The 18,662-nt window shown below is 31.4% G+C and overlaps 1 protein-coding gene across 1 annotated transcript in view; it reads left to right on the top strand.

Annotated features, from left to right (window-relative positions):
* Window positions 1-1,768: 1,768 nt before the first annotated feature.
* Window positions 1,769-18,662, top strand: part of TYRP1 (tyrosinase related protein 1) — a 41,790-nt gene continuing 24,896 nt past the window's right edge. Inside the window, exons 1-2 of the mRNA XM_011382224.1 lie at window positions 1,769-1,775; window positions 2,978-2,986. The gene's annotated coding sequence lies outside the window, so the exon portion shown is untranslated. The remainder of the gene's footprint in view (window positions 1,776-2,977; window positions 2,987-18,662) is intronic.

Here is an 18,662-nt window from a genome sequence, read left to right as displayed (position 1 = left end):
TCTATTTATTATTGATATGGATTTGTGGATTCCTAATTTTTCCAACTGGAAAATGAATTTATAATTCATTACTTTCCTTTGTTATTTGATGCTCAAATTGTCCTTGATTTGACAGGAGAAAGCCCTCTTTTGCTGACTCATGTCTATGTGACAGGTCTCATCATTGTTTTCAGGACTTTCTTATTTTCTAGTATAACAAGATGTTCCAGGGTTATCTCCTCTGCCTCAGCTCTGTACTCAGTATCTCTTCAAGGAGCCCTGATTCATTTTGTTAGAGTCAGGTATTAGAACCTAATATCTGAGTGCTATGTGTGTTCATCAATACCCTGGTATCTTTGTTTCTTGGCCTTTTCAGTGGACAGAGTTAGGAAACATATGCATGTTTATACACCAATATACATAAATATATTAGCACAAACAAATATATAGATACCTAAATATGTAGGGATATATCTAAATATACACATTTTAGAATCAAGAGTCTATTCCAATCCCTCAGTTGCGATCCATCCTCACATGGTTCACCCTTCTCTTCTCCTATTTTATATCTTTATCTCCCGCCTTCCTCAGTGAGAGCTCTGTCTCCCCACAATATTGACATATTTACATACTTCCTCAATCAGGATTGCTTCACCGATACTACTACAAAACAAACCTACTTTTAAAAGTTCCATATTTCTTTTCTGCTCAAAAGTATCTACTAGAATATTGTACTCATAAATTTCTCAGTCCCAGATATCCATATCATTTGTTTCCCTCTTCTACCATTTATAACCACATACCTTAAATAAGGCTCTTAACTTCTTTGAGCTTCATTCTCCATATTTGTGAAGTAGGCGTGATGATAATTCCCATTTTCTAGGGCTGGTATAAGGAGTAAATGAGACAAAGACTTTCACACAATACTCAATGCTGGAAGATTTCAACACTTGATCTGTAGTCTGAGAAAGAAGGAAAGAAGCTGTAGACTCTATTTTCTTAGTGGTAGTAATGGTGGTGGTGATGACAGAATTAAAACTTTGACTTAATCGGAAAATCAGTCTATTCTAATGATTATTATTGAAATATGTATATACTTAGGTTTGATTTCAAAGAATGACAATCCATTTTTAATGTATCAAATTTTAACTTTATTCAAAAACAGTCATCATGTCTACTATTTTCTAAGTGATGGGTTTAAAAATATAAATAAGACATGTTCCATGCCTTTTAGTGTTTATAACAGAATATGCAGCTAGGTAAAATAATTGTGAACACAAATTACTAAAAATGACACATGCTGCTATAGGCATTGAGATTAGGAAGAATGTATTAGAACTGGAAATAAAGTAGCTATGATTACATATAGAGCCCATATTGTTTCTAGAATACATATAATATACCCAAATATTGCTATGGGAAATTATAGGGAGTTTTCTATAATAAAATAAAATAAAATTCCACTATATTAAAAATTAAGGTACCAAAATAATTTCTATGGCATCGAATTAAAATGCTACCCCCTACTTAGCTATGACTTGCAAATCAATTTATAAATTATACAACCTTTTATGATTTATTTTATCAAGCAAGTCTTGAGAAAGACTAAAAAAATCTTGATTCAGATTCTTTCTCTCATTGACTAGCTCATAGATTCAAGAAGCTCAGCAAATCTTAAGCAGGAAAAAAAACCACATATGGACACTGTAATGAAATTGTTGAGAACAAAAGACCTATAGGAAAGCCTTAATTGCAGCCATAGAAAAGAAAGGGGAGTGTGGTGGTGAGAGGACAAAGTCCTTCAAAAGTGGAATAATAAATATACATAATGGAATTACATAGGTAAAATAATGGAAGAAAGCTGATAAGCTAGAATTTTATATTATATGCAATGAAATGCTATTCAAAATGAAGTTTATAATAGGCATAGGAATTAATAAGACCACAAAGCAAAATATGTGAGAGGAGAAAAAAGAAATTATGTTATTTTAAAGTTTTTTGCATAGTTTGAAAAGCTGTAAAAAAAAGTCAGAAAAGATATAGAAAATTTGAACATTATTTGCCATTTTTACTTAATTGACATTTTTGACATTCCACTAAAAAAAAAAGTACAAAATATAAATTATTTTCAAGTGTAGATGGAAATTTATTGAAATCAAACATATTCTGAGTCATAAATTAGGCTTAAACAAATTTTATAGGACTGAAATAATATGTCGAAGTATGTCTTATGACCACAAGGATAGTAGAGAATATCTGGATATTGGTGAACTGGAGAAAATGAAAAGCACAACTTAGGAAAAGGACAAAGAAGAAACAGAAAATCTGAATAATACTATAACTTAAAAAAAAAAAACACTCCAGTCTATAATTTAAAATCTTCCCACAAGAAAAATACAAGCTCTAGTTTGTTTCACCAGTGAATTTCAACAAACTTTTAATCGACATATGTTAATTAACATATCTCAGAAACTCCTCCAGACAACAGAGAGAGGAGCTACTTCACAGACTATTTTATGAGGCGAGTATAATAAGGACACAAACACGTGACAAGTATATTAAAAGAAATAATAGGTAAACATCTCTTGTGAACATAGATGCAAAAAAAAAAATCCTAAATAAAATATTAGCAGAAGAAATCCAATAATTATATAATAGCACATAATGAGTTTATCCCATAAATGTAAAATTGGTTTAGTATTAGAAAATAAATCAATGTAATTCACCACATTAACAGAATGAAGGTAAAAACCATATAATCTTAAGAGATTAAAAAGATTCAATCTCCATTTATGATCTTAAAAAAGTAGCAGCAAATTAGATTAAGAGAATTCTCTTAATCTAATTAAAGATATGTACTAAAAAATCTACAAATAATATTGTAATTATTAGTGAAATGTTGAATGCTTCCTCCTGCATTCAAGAACAAGACATAGATTCCTTATTCTAGTCAACACTGTGTTGGAGAGCCTTATCAATGCAGTAAAGCTAAAAAAAGAAACAAAAGGTAAGGAGATTGAAAGGAAGTACTAAAATTGACTTTACTGTTTGCATAGAAAATTCAAAGAGAATCCACAAAAAAAAACATTAGTTAATAAGGGAATTTGTCATCAGGATATCATAAAAAAAAAAAAAAAAACCTAATGTCTCTCAATACCCAAACTATGTCATGAGCTATGCTTGCTTACAGGAACTGAAAAGGATCTCCAACCACAAAATTAAGAGGGTGAGTGCAAAGACCAAAATGCCCAGAGCAAAAACCAAGATGGTGAGGAGACATCGTGTGCAAAAGGGCCAAGTATGACAGAAGAATAACTACACTTGCCTAAAATAGTTTAATCATTCCATGCCACAGCCTACAAATACATAAGGCTTTTTCCCAGTAGTGCCATTAGAACATGAGCTCACCCTTCTCCATTCCTTGATCAAAGAATAAAGTTCCTGTTATGCTTTGCCAAACTCAGTCTTGTTCTATTGGCATGAACAGCATTGGGCAGGACGTTGGTTTGGGTCCCTGACCCAGAAGAGTCCATAACAATTTAACAAGGTAACTGAATTCGAGGTCAATATATGCAAAAAAAAAAAAGAAAAAGAAAAAGAAAAAGAAATTAATTGCATTTCTATATACTAGAAACAGAAATTTTAAAATGCTATTTAAAAGTCCATCATTAAATATAAAAAAATTAAAGACCTAAATAAATAGAAGGTGTAGAGCAAATAATAAATCCCTTCCATTGCTGGTATGAGTCCAAATTTGTACAATTTCTTAGGGAAACAGTTTGGCAATAACTACTAACACTATATATGCACATAATCTATGACCAAGCAATTGCACTTTGATGTATATACTCAAGAGAAATGCATAGTTTTGTGCATCAAATATAATATACAAAATATCCATTCATAGTAGTACATTTGTAATAGCCCCAAACTGGAAGCAATATAAATGCCCACTTAAAATTGAATACAAATAAATTGTGGTATATGTATACAATTATTTATTATATAGAAATGACAAAGAATACAATTCTGCTACATAAAACAACACGGATGAATCTCAAAGACATATGAGAAGAGTACAGAATAGTCTTTACCTGAAGAGGTGTATTAACCAGAAGAAGGCATCTGGGAGCCTTCAATATCTGCTGGATATGGTTTATATATGGCTCTAGGTAGTTGTTACATAGATAGAGTACATATGAAAGAATTCATCAAGTTGTACTCTTAAGATTTAGACACTTCACTATATTTAAATTATACTTAAATTTTAAAAAGCCAACAATTCATCTTCTAGACAATGGCTATCTCTTACACAGACTGTTCTGACTGCTTGTTCACTCTGTATTGCTAATATTAGTTTATATGCACATTTCCAAATAATTATTCACTGCATGAGAATAGAGTACCGGATCTTAAGATCTTATTCATTGTTGTACCCTCAGTGTTTAACTCATTGCCTGACATGTAACATATATACAACAATAAAAATAAAAGATGATTGTGAGGAATAAAGGTTATGAAATTTATCATGAACATATAACCCAGCACAATGCCAGGAAATAGCATGTTTTAAAAAATTCTTACTACTTTCCTTCCCTTCCTAGCAAAATGTACAGCTAACCTTATGCTTAATATGCAAGCTTTACAACAAACTGCTTCTTTCATTCTATAATAAAATTTTCTCTGAAATGCACTGTTCTGTGTATTCCCTTTTAATAATATGGATTCCTCATAAAGTATGATTCATAGGGTATGACAGAATTATTGTGTTAGTGGTAAAAGCTTGAACAATGTTGAGCTTCATTAAAGGTAAACCAGGGTGATCTGTTTTAATTATTGCAATGCAATACATCTGACGTACAACACTTGATTTTTCACTTTGTTTTTAAATAAATATGATTACACAACAGTAACATAAAATATGTAATAAAAAATATTTTCAAACAATTCAGGAGTGAAGGAAGTCTAATTTGGTTAGACATTTCATTCACCTTAAATGAATTGTAAGAGACTGATGTTCTCATGCCATTACTAAAATTCAGTTTCTATTATAATTACTTCTAGGTTATGAAGCACAAACAATGTCTTCTTTGCTTTGATCTGGCGCAAAGAAAAGATAAATCTAAAAGAAATAAGCAATTAACATAAAAAGTAGCTGAAACTGAGAAATAGGAGAAGCTAGGATAAGCCCTTGTGTTTCCTAATCAGAAATATATGGCGTGATTCCAATATGAGCCATAAATTGTAATTCACAGGGACAAATACAAAATTACTAGCATTGATTTGTGATTAAACTGGTACTCACAAGAACAGCTCTATGAAGTATATTTCTTGTGTGAGTAGTATCATGAATATATTAATTTTATGATGGGAAATTATTTTCCTTGGGAATGGCTGGAGAGGTCAGCTAATCACACAAATTCATATGACTGATAAAAGAGTTGAGGGGTTTATAATTGTGCTATGAGATAAAGAGCTATTCCCGAAGGTTTAGCCATCTAGGACGTGATACTGTGTTGTTGGGTCACTTTTTCATACTATACAATAATTGCTCTTTAAAAAAATTATTTTCAAAATAGACTTAAAAATATCTAGCAGAGTGATCTCATGACAACCAAAATAACTTGCCAGAATTATCCATATAATTTTACTAACTCTCACGTTTATATTGAGCAAGTTGTCCTGTGTGAGTGAGTGTTTGTGTGTGTCTTCCAGTCAGACACTTACTTTATGTCATATAAAAATGCAGAATGACCCATCTCTTTTGACATATCTCCACATATTTTCCTTTAATTGGGATTTTTGTATAAGTTCATATTTTATTTGTTTTACGAATGAATCAAAGATAAACTTAGCCAGAAAGTAATCTGGGCAAGTTATTGCTACTGCTGAAAGAAAGAAAATATTAACATATTTCCACAAGACAACAACTAATTGCTAAATTAAAAGAAAATAACTTTCATGTTGACATAAATATATTGGTGTTTCTTCGCCTGCAATAATCAGAACATCGTACTTGTAGTACAATCTATGGAGTCCATAAATACCTTAAAAGCATTTCCAAAAGGTACATAGCCTCTCTAGCCAGCTACAATTCAAAGGCGGAAGGACTGGGAACCTTCTCAGCAGATGGGATGGTGTAATGTGTCTGGGGCTGGGGATTTGCATGAATATGAATTACAAATAGCACAGATAACATGGTGTTCAAAAGCTGTTTCGAATCTTGAATGTCAAAGTCATTTAGCTGACATTTGGAGGGACATAATTACCTTAAGAACATGGAAATGGGTTGGTCTAAATTGCATGGGCAGAGAATCACAGGACACACAATGGCATTGCTTTGGCAATAATTATGACAAGTGGGCATGGCCAAGGAAGCCAAGAACGGCACACATTAATGCAGTGACATTTTTTGAATGCATGCTGCCCTTTCAGAAATATGCATATGAGGCCTAAATAACCTCTGACCCATTATAAAATAACAGGAGACAAAAAAATAAAATCTACCATAAGTCCTATCACTGGCAGTCTAAAGAAAAAGAGTTCATTCACATTTCATACACAGTTTTACATATTTCAAACATTTAAAATGCATTTAACATTACCAGACTTCAAATTTTCACCATTTGTAGTAGGCTTACATGCAAGTCACTAATGGTACGTAGAGTGTTTTCATTGAAAAGACTGACAATTACTGATTGTAGAATACGATGCTGTAAACTAAAATAATTTCCTATATTAACATAAACTATCAATCGAAAATTAAATATACAGTTATAAAGGAAAAAAATGTTTTCCATCAGTTTCTCATTATTCAGGTGTACAAAAAAAAGATGTTTAAAATGTGAGGCACTGTGAAAACCTGAGGAAGTGTACCAGACACAGTATATATAATAATAGGTAAGACTTAATGGATCCCTGGAGGAGGTAATTTATTACATGTGGTAGGGATCTACGGGAGCACATTTTATTCCCTAATTTTTGTCATTGGTACTAGACCTTCAATATAAACTATGACATTAAAGAAAGCTGCAAGAAAGTAATGCTCCATTAACATGTCATCAGATAATTCACATATAATTTCTGAAATATTGATTAAAATTCAACACTAGTGATACAATGAACACTTTAATATCTACCCACTAAAAGGAAAGTTGTGAACTCTAATTAATATTTCATTTTCAGAAGCGAATAAGATACTTGATATTTTTAACGGATCAGTATTTCATGCTGTAATAACATTTGGAGCCCAGAAAATATAATTCAATTTACACTGCTATTTACCTCCATTCTGATGCCAGCCCTGATGAACCACAGCCTCACTGGATCACCATTTCCCCCTATCTTCAATGGTACTTGTGGTCCATTCCACATGCTTAACACTTATTCACTTCTATATTGTTTGCTAATCTTTCATATACATCAGTATTTCCTCCTTAGTGGAATTATATAAATTTTTTATAAAATGATTAATATTATATTAAGGATATAATAGTTACTAATAGAATTTATTGATAGATTAGTAAAACACTGATTGTTGTGTGGTAATGAAAACAACATACTTGAACTGCCTATTGTACGTTAAGAATTGTGTTTAAATAGTGAATAAAAAGACAAACAACATAGTTCTTTCTATAATGGAGATTTTCCACAGGCTATGGAAGTCAGAAAGTAGGTGGATACACAGAAGTCAGAGTGATTGACAGACAGACATGACAATTACTACAATGCAAAAACAGTTATAGCAATCAATGGGGAAAACTGAGGAGTTTCTGCCAATGAAAGGAATAAAACCACTCATCACAGAGAAACCTATTTATTAATCATAAAATATTTCAAAGTCAAATTTCAAGAATAATTCAAAATTAGAAGAAATTAAATCGACATATTTGACAGATGATAGAAATAAAATCAAAATTAGGTTATCTCTAACTTAATGAGTTAAATAAATACTGTCATTATAAGACATTTTTAAGGCATTCTGGCCTAAAAAAACTGATTCTGAAATACAATCTTCATAATCAAAACTGTTTCATTCATTCAGTGAATGAATACTGATCCAGTACTCTGAGCCAGACAACATGCTAAGGTGTTGACAGATAAAAGTGAGCAAGACAGATGCAGTCCTCACAACAATCATAGTATTTCTCTTTGAACAGTTGTGTTTATTTTGTTTGGCTTAGTGTAAATTTAAAATTTCAAATGATTATAGTTCCATTTTTATATAGTAATAATAATGTATGCATATTGTAGGAAAATTAGAAAATAGAAAAGTAAAAACTGTAGAACCATTACTTTAATATTTAATTTTATTCTTTCCTGGATACCTTTATATTTAAGTATAAATAACATATTTTAAAGCCTGAGATCCCACTATATAGAGAAATTTGTTTTTGTTTTCATTTAGCTTTATGTTTTAATTATCCTCCCCACAAATCTTCATAAGCACGAGTAGTAATGTTATATTATTCCAATTTATTCATTCTACAAATAGTTATTCAGAGCATACGGTGCTCATGACACCATTCTAGATTCATGTAATACAGCAGGCAACAAGGCAGATAGGATTCTTGCTGTCAGGGATCTTGCAGTGGCTTTTGCGACTTTACTGTAATTCATTCTTTAATTCACTTTTTTGAACTATTTATCACTAGAATAAGGAAGTGCAATAAAAGCCTCATATAAATGCCATCGTATACTTGATTATTACTTATTAATAAGAGTTCTTGAACTAATCAATGTCATAAGTATGTACAGTTTAATATTTTTTGATACATAGAAATTTTCTTTAAAGAAGAATTTCATAAATATTCACACGCCCACCTGCTGTGTATGAATATAGACGGCATTACACGCTCAGGGCTACAAAGGATTTTTTTAAAGTCTTCAATTTAATAGTGAAAAAACAACATTTGAAATTGTCTCTACTGATTATAAAATTGCATAGATTTTCCTAAATTAATTGGCAATATGCATGTCTATTATTTAAACTGCCTGTGTAAAACAAGTGCCTGTTAATCAATTGATATCTTTAATGGATTTTTAAGTATAATGTGTGTGGTTTAGACTGTAAATTTTATAAATATTTTCCTTATAATAAAATGGTTTTGTGCTGAAGCACCTTCTTATTTCAATTATTTACCTCTTTTTTATAGAAATTTATATTTTACATTATCTGCTTTAATCCATTTAACCTTTTTTCTTATTGATACAATATATGAGATGAAAATCTAACTCGATTTTCTCCCCTATCATATCATCATCACAGCAGCAGTGTCATAAACTTCTCTCTTTATTTCCAGTAGGTACAATTTTTTTTTCTATTTTCATGTCTCATTGCACTAGAAATTCAAAAACAATATTCAAAATAGTGGTAACAGTAACCACATTGATTTCATCGATTTTAATGATAATTACTAAAATGTTTCCCTTTAAACTTCAATGTTAGCTGCTGATTTACATATGCATTTTTAATGAGTTAAGAAAATATTTTTGTTGTTAGGTAATCAAGATTTTATTTTTATCAAAAACAGTTATTATATTTCCTTATATGTATTTTAAACATTTATGAAGAATTCTATATTTCTTTTTAATTGTTGATAGAATATATTATTCATTTTCTTAAAATTAAGTTCTCATTTGTATATACTAAATAAATTCTTAATTTAAAATTTATTATATTTTAACAAGCTAGTGAAATTTATTTACTCGTATTTTATTTTTAATTTTTGTATGTAAATTCCTACACGAGATTCATCTGTAGTTCTGTTTTTATGTCCTATCTTTATGAGATTTGTGGATTAAAGTTTTTAGAGGTTTCTGTAATAAACCTGAAAGAATTCAACATTTTTCTATGTTCTAGTACAATTTAGAATGCTAATGTTTTTTCATTGGTCTTAAATCACTCTGAACGTAAGTACATCTTGCTATTTATAGATGGAAATCTTTATCAAAAGTGAGAAACTAAAAATATTGGTAGATTAGTGAAAATCTATGTAATCTGTTTCTATTACAGAAAACAACTGGGACTAGGATTATCCTAATTTTCCTTATAAGTTTCTAATAATCATAAAGGTTAAGTTTATCAGGGTCCCCAAATCTCCCATCAAATAGTGAGGAGCACATTTTGATTCCAAATAAATCCTCTATGCCTAAAACATCAAGAATTCCTGTTATTTAAAAATATGTAAAATATTTTTTTAGTCTCAGGAAACCAACAACCATAAATAGTCATATATTTATATAAAAATTTTTGTTTGCATTGATTCAAAAGGTTTCTCTCTAATATAGACCCAAATAGATATCAAATAAGGCTTGGTTAAACACACAACACAGATTTTACACCTGCCTTTCCATACCAACATAATACTGGTTTTGTTTCTTGTATGCTTCTTTTTTTAAATCATTGTACTCAATAGTGCAGCACTTCCAGTTCGTGGTTATATGGAAGAGGTTTATTTTTCAATTTAAAAATTAAGAATTTCATAATATTTTATTTTTTAATTAAAATTATCGAGGTGATATTGGTTAATAAGATCAAATAGGTTTCAAGTGTGCAATTCAATAATACATCATATGTATATTGTGTTGTGTATTCACCATCCAAAGTTAAATTTCCCTCACCATATTCATTTTAAATAACTAATATGATTTGTACACCTTATAGCTGTTCCTTGGTATTAATTATTCTCAGAAGTTAATTTCTGTTAATGTATAATTAATGAACTAACATATAGGCGGTGTCATTTGAGTAGTTGACAGATTGTCTTTAAAACAAATAACTTGTTTCTCCAACTATTGCACTTATTTTCAAGATGCTGTTTTATGTTTAATGCCTTTAAATCTCAAGTAACTACAGATGGAATAGGCTCTCACTGGGTGCCTGACGGTGGCATGACAAACTTAATTAGAAAAAGAAAGATACGGTGCTGCTGAACTTAAAACATTTTCAAAGTTTAAACTAGTGACTTTCAAGCTTGTGAGAGAAACACAATATTGCATTCTGTGTCTTGCAGATCATGGGTTATACTTGTACATATGCGTGCCTACTAACTGACGTCATTTGGCTCAATGAACAATATCAACTTATCAAGACATCCAGGAGAACCACATTTATGGAACTTATTCAGTTATTCCCTTTTGTATATATCCCCTAGGCATTTCCTTCTATTTAAAAAAAAGTAGAATGGTTTTAATTTTCTTACTTTGGAATTTCTCCAATTTGACTTGGTCAATAAAATTACTTCGTGTTTTTTGTTTCAGTTTCTTCATATTAAATAGATTCCATTGGATTTGATGATTTCCAAGATCTGAACCCATGTAACATAATGTAATTTGTAGCATTTCGAATCACATTAATGACTTAAAGGTGAATTCATATTTTTTAATTTACTTTCATTTATTCAAAGCTAATTTATTTAAATCCTCTAATTCTGAGTATCTTCATATGAAAAATAATAACAATAAACCCTACCTCATAAGATTGTGGTGAAATTTAAAAAGATATGTCTGTAAATGCTTTTACAGTACATAGCATATAGTAGGTGTCCAATAACTATAATTATTATAATGATGATTAATTTTCCTTCAAATTGGTGGGATTTCAAACAAGTACTAATATCAGGAAGGGCACTGTATTCTATAAAATATATTTTTAAAAGAAGCTGCTATCATAATCTGTATCATTTTTCAGTTAAATTTTATTCGACTGTCATAAAATTTCTCATGTACACAATTTTCAGAAACATTTAATAATTCCTTATTTTAACCTCTACATCTTTAATGTAATATTACTAGAATTTACAGGTATTGTGTGGTTGATTTTGAACAAGCCATTTTTATAGTCTTATGATTTCATCTTACAAAAGCTAAAACATGAGTGCTGAATTAATGTTAAGTGGCTTTTCAGTGGGCTGAATGATTATTCAATGAGTTGTTACCAACAAAGCAAAGTCCATATGAAAGAACATCTCAGTAAAATACAGGGGTAGAAATTAAGCTGTTAAAATTGTGTCAAATTTTTAAATGAAGAGATAGGAGACATAAATCAAATTCATGAGTGACATAACTGAATATAAAAATCAGAAAAATTAGAATTATAAGGGATTTTATCAGGCTATAAAAATTGGCAAATTATAAGGGATTTTATCAGGCTATAAAAATTGGCAAAATTGGGCAAGTGAAATATAACAAGGACAATCAAATATCAAAAGCAGATCATAAAGTAAAATAAATTTGATGGAAGCTATCGCTCTATCAGCTACATGTGTAAATTCACATTTAAATTTACTACAACTTCAGTGGATGAAGAGACTGTCAAAAAAATATAACACAATCTTAGGATTTATTTTTAATTAAAGAATAGAATATAGAAAAATGGTGCTGGGAGTCCCATGTTATTCCATGGTGGAGAAAACACACTTAAAGAAACCTGGCTACAGTTCTGGGTACCACAATTTAATGCTACATTGACCAGTGTCAGATAGAGATAGATGATGATAGATGATAGATAGATAGATAGATAGATAGATAGATAGATAGATAGATAGATAGATAGATAGATAGACAGACAGACAGACAGACAGACAAATATAGATAGATGATGGGTAGGTAGGTAGGTAGGTAGATGGATAGATAGATAAATGGGATCATGGAATAATCATGGAGAACAAAGAATAGAGGGACTAGGTTGGGGCAAGTGACAACCACAACATCAGCCCAGTTTAAGCTGGTCTTATTCTTTGTGATGTTATACATGACACAATAGAGCAGAAATTACTGGGTGACTAAATTTATTTATATGGCTGACATTTAAAGGTTGCACTTAGAATAAGAAAAGAAATCCCTGTTTCATTGTCTATCTTCTGATGGGCTCTAGCAATGGCTGGATAGCAATACAGGAAACTAATTTTTTAAGAATGCCTCCAAGATACTCTTCAGGACACTGTAAAACAAGCCAAAAAAAACAAAAAAAAACAAACAAACAAACAAAAAAAAACAATATAAAGCCCATCAGTGAAATTTCTTTATTATTACTTATAGAAAAACTTTGAACCTTCATCAGAACTTTTATTTTTTGACAATGAAAAGACTGTAATTGATCATATTCCCTTTTTCCTTTTTAGTACTTGAAAACTCAGAATTTACTCACCCACCCATTTATTCAATGTTTCCTTATTATATACGTCTATTATATTTCAAAAACAGTTCTGTTCTAGGTACTAGGAAAGCAACAGTGAAAATGACAGAAAAGGAACTTTCTCTTGTGAAACACCAATTTTTTTGGACATGGAGGATGGAAAGAAAGACATGAAACAAGAAATACATGAGTAATTTCAGTAGAGAGCATATTAAGGAGAAAAATAAGTTGACATGATTGAGAGTTGGGACCTGACTAATTCAGGACAACTGTCAAAAAACTCTGGAATCAGAGTTTCTAAACAAAGGGAACAGCAAGAACAAAAGCCCAAAGGTAGGCAAGAATCTGGACTGTTGATAGAAAATAAGGGGAGGTTGAGGAGGCTGCAAAAGTGTTTGGGCTTAGTGTGCAGTCAGAAGGTCAGAGAGATGGGCAGGAATAGATAGCACTCATACTGTAGTATCAAGAAGTAATTATCATTTTACTCCAAGTTTGAAGGGAAGTCATTCGAAGTTCCTGAACAAGGAACAGCATGATCTGTTTCTTGTCTTTAAAATAATCAGTTGCTCTACAATGCTGCCAACTCTTTAGAAATGTATCATATACATATATGAGCATATGCATTCTTAGTTTCTCCCATCTTGATTTTCTAATTTCTTTGCTCTTCAGTCAATTGATTATTTAAATCTCAGTATTTAGTGTATATATATTCTCACAAGTTGATTCAAATCCTATTAAAAATGTGGCCTATAAATTGAAAAATTAGATGAATTATGACTTGTTTTAAAAATTTTTTGAAAATAATTAATTTCAAAGACACAACTTTGGTCTTTAAAAACTATCAAGTCTGAGATTCTAAAGCTCTATTATGCTCTTGTCAGCAGGAGAGGATATGTTGAAATTGTAAATTTCAGGCCAGATAGGAGGGTGTGAGACAATTGGGGCAAGAGGAGTAGGGAATATTGGAAGTGCAAGCCTGGCCTAAAGACATGTGCATTCTTTTTTCCTAACACAATGCGGGCTGAACTAGACATGTTTACTTCTCAGAAACTGCTGCTTTCTAGGATGTCTGTTGAAGCTCCTGGTCCACAACTCAGGTGTAAGAGAAACACTGTATTATTTTCCTTAACACAGCCCCTTCCCCAACGAGATGTGAGAAATTTCAATGAGTAATGGAAGTCTGTTGCCATCCAGAAGTATAAAAATATACAGCTTTAAAAGATGCCAAGAAACTGTGGAAAGAAATGCTCATTTCAGTATATCCTAGTCACTCTTAGCATCCTTATTTTCCGAGTTATGAGTGAGCACTCACAATCATCCAGTGGCTCTCCATTTCTTGCCACACATTGGGCATAGGAATCTTACTTTGGTTAGGATCCTGCAATTCAAGTCCCACTTCACTATGTGCACCATACTACCAACCCACTGTGAGAACTGGCCACCTCCTATCTCTCTGCCAGGGAGCACTTCCTGGGTCCCCATTACTCCCTAGACAATTCCCCCAACATATCTCCACTCATTCCCACCCTATAGCATTCCTTACTTAACACAGCCTCTCCATCGGCTTCTTAAAGATACCATCCCTTTTCCTCTCTTGCCAATAAATCAAATGGAATCTCTTCAGTTGGTTTGAACCTTTTGAAACAGTCTTTTTCAAGTTATTCTTACTGTTCAGGTAGAGATTCCCGAAGCCTGGTTCACACAAATGAGAGGGAAGAGAAAAATAAAGAATGAATAAAAACTATTCAATAACATAGTATATTTTATAAGATATTTCTGTCTGAAAGTATGATCTTATTCTAAAAATCATGAAAATTCTGGCAGCAAGTCACTGACAAATCACAAATATTGCTTTCTGAATTTTCTTAATATGAAATCATTTTTATGATGTCGTTTAGTTAAGAAAAATGTAAAACATATGTAAGGATACATACTATGGCAAATTAATGAAGTCAAAAGAATATACTGTTTTTAGGACCCAGGAGCAAAAGAAATAAAACCATTAATAAGTAAGGCAGTGAATGTAAAATCCTGATGGTCATGAGCTTTACAGGAAATTAACTGCAATTTTGCAATTTCAGCCTTCAGTCTCTGATTATGTATTTTTTTAGGATTATATAACCAGTATCTGTAGCTCTTTGAATGTTCTTCATCTTGGAACCTCCTAGGAGACTTCTGTAAATGGCCAGTATCCCATAGTAGGCCAATTATTTTTGATAACTATTAGATTAAAACCAAGAGTAATATTCAAAAATTTTAACGGCAATAAGAAAGATATAAAGCACAGAGTCCTGAAAGCCCCTGGCAGCACCTGGCTTTAGCCTTGTAGTTATTAGAACATAAAAATGTACAAAGCATCCTGAGAAAGGAGCTCTGATAGGACTGGGCTCTGGGAAGCTATTTCTCTACTGATGACAAAGCGTTTCAATGTTTTAGCAACAAATAACAACTCTACTTGTGTATAGCAGCTGATGATTAATCCAGCATGTAACCACATAAATATTCTGTGAGCTAAGGCAAGTGGGTCAAGTAAAATTAAGTATTTCTTCTCTCTATAGTAGAAATGAGAAAATGAAATTGATCACCTGTGTTATAGATGATATACAAATGATATAATTTTAAATTCACTGTAAATGTGCATACCATCTTAAGCAGTATTTTAACACTTTTTATATTCAATGCCACATTTTCACAAAAACCTTCCTGATCTCCTCATTAAAAATAAAGTGTTTCCCAACCCTCCGTTGTTAGCCTCTTTTCCATCCCTGTGTCTGATTCCACCACATATGATAACTTGCAACGTTTTTTATTTAAATTTGTGTTTGTTTGTTTGTTTGTTTAATTATCAAGATGTGGGATTTATTTTTTACTTAGAGGTGTATGTGTGTGTGTATGTGTGTTTACACAGGTTCTTTGACTAGAATAAACAAGGACTACTTTTGAAACCAGGACCACTTTTCCACTGTACATATATGTATTCCCTTTGTATTCACAGTACCTGGCACATAGATGATCAATAATTTGTTGAATAAAATAAAGATTCTAGATCATTAACCAAAATTAATCACTTCATGTTCTATGTTCCCATTTCTTTGGTTGTTTACCTCCATTTTAATGATTAATATTATGTGTCATTTTTTAATGATTTAAGCTCATTGAGAATTGGGGCATATCTCATTATCTTTGTATGCCATCCCATTAACAAGTCCATAGATAGTTATTATATGGTAGCTGAAATGAGAATGGAAACCAAGAAAGCTGCTTCTATTACTTTCTTGCAACAAATACATGCTTATTTATCTAGACTCTGAGATGCTTAATTATTCAAAGGCTGGATCTCAATCTCAAAACACTGGGTTTATTCCAGGGTCATATGAGTTACAAAGAAAAAAGAAGAAAGGAATGCAAACTATTTCTGCCTGAAAGCATGCTCTTACTCTAAAAGTCATATGAAAAATCTAGCATCAAGTCACTGACAAATCAAACACTGCTATTTGAGTTTTCCTAATTTAAATTTCAAATACTTTGCATTAGGAAACAACAACAACAAAAAACAGTAACAGGACTTAATTCTGTCTCTCCCAACTTCTGGAAAGTTGGGAAATCGATTAGTCTGAGCAAATTAGAAATAGCTTAACTATTTCTCCCCGCCACCATCCCCCAGAAAACTAAAAAGGAAACTTGATATTCTCCTTAAAGGCTTTAGCATAGGAGGATTTATGTTAATTTTTTAAATTATCTGACACAATGTAGCATCCACAAGAATGAATGTAATGAATTGGTGAAAGTTCCACATGCAGCTGAATGCCGGTAGGGAAATGGGCCCTGTGGTTTGTCTATTGCTGTTATCACGTGCTGGCTTAGACCAAGTGGTGACAGCTGGTTCTTTGCACTTGAGTTAAGGAGCAGTGAGTATATCAAGTATATCAGTTTTATTTATATAAAATTATTCACATTCTTTGAGAATATTCATATCAAATTATCCACGTTCTTTGAGAATAATCTAGAAGTAAAATAAACAATGCCCTTTCATCTTTGATTTTAAAAAATTACATTGTTCTTCAGAATATAGAATATGCTGTGATTATAGATTCATAGGCACAATGTGCCTTGAAGACTCTTGCTTAGGGTTGCCAGATTTAGCAAATAAAAATACAGGATTTCCAGGTAAATTTGTAGCCCTACCTAGCTACAAAAGGGCAGCAAAATATAATCACCATATGCCTGGAAGGAAAAAAGAACCAGTATGGGTGAGTACTACAAGTCTTTACCATAATATTTATCATGATATTAGAAGCAATAATGGAATCTGCAAGTTAGATAAACACTCAGTGATCCAAACTTGTTCTTAATGTGAAAATCTCTTCCAGGATGTTACCAGAACTTCATTGGACTGGGCTCTGGGAAGCTATTTCTCTACTGATGACAAAGCGTTTCAATGTTTTAGCAACAAATAACAACTCTACTTGTGTATAGCAGCTGATGATTAATCCAGCATGTAACCACATAAATATTCTGTGAGCTAAGGCAGGTGGGTCAAGTAAAATTAAGTATTTCTTTTGCTTAAATGTTGTGAGTGACATGGGGCTCATGGCTCATTATTAAAGATTTTCTTCTTTGTTGAATTTGTTAAACTAAAATTTATTTCTTTATAATTCCTAAAACTTGCTCCACTCTGTGGCTGTCACTGCCGATGTTTGTACTTTATTAAAAAAGAAAAAACAACTATAGAAAATAAGGTAAAGATTGAGAAAGTATAATTTTAAGAACGAAGAATAAACAAATACTTGAAAAAAGAACAGATCACTTTTAAACGCTAAAACAGCTTAGTGAAAATTACTATATATATACATATATATGTATACACACACACACACATATGATCAGTCAACTAGGGTTTTAATTTCTTAAAAGTTACTCTTCAGAAGCTGGGGATAGAGGCGTAGTGCAGGGGAGAGCTTAATGCTTTTCTTTTTGCTTTATGTTCTGGTTGTGTGTATGTAATACTTTTATTTTGAAAGGATAATTTTATGTGGAAAATGTCTAACTACAAAAGAAAAGAAAGCTTAATTGTTTTGGCCAATTTTAGGCTATACCTTTAAACCTATTAGCCAGGTAAAAGTATTAGTGTACCACATAAGTTATAAAAAATAATAAACTGCAATGATGGCAGTGCCTAATGTTTTAAGAACCTGACTTTTTAAATTCATGGATGAAAATTATGACAGGAATACGTATTTAATACATATATTCTATGAAAAGAGAACATAAATTATTTTGTAATTGGATTACTATGCTTCATCTATTCAAAAGAAAGTTTCATTTGCTTTGCATTTGATCTTTCCTACTGATTAACATTTGGGCTTAATTTTCTTTCTTATCAAGTTCCTATTTTGTTTGTTTAAAACTTTCATGCATTTTGGAGGAAAATCATTGAGCAATTCAGAAAAAATATAGAGCTATATTTCTACTGGCCTATTTTTAATTCTGCCTACGAAAATAACTTACTGGTAGAGCACATTTCAAATTATAGGAAAAGATTTAA

The sequence above is a fragment of the Pteropus vampyrus genome, unplaced genomic scaffold, assembly GCF_000151845.1.
Source record: "Pteropus vampyrus isolate Shadow unplaced genomic scaffold, Pvam_2.0 Scaffold466, whole genome shotgun sequence".
Lineage (NCBI taxonomy): Eukaryota > Metazoa > Chordata > Mammalia > Chiroptera > Pteropodidae > Pteropus > Pteropus vampyrus.
This window is presented reverse-complemented; position numbering and strand designations above follow the sequence as displayed.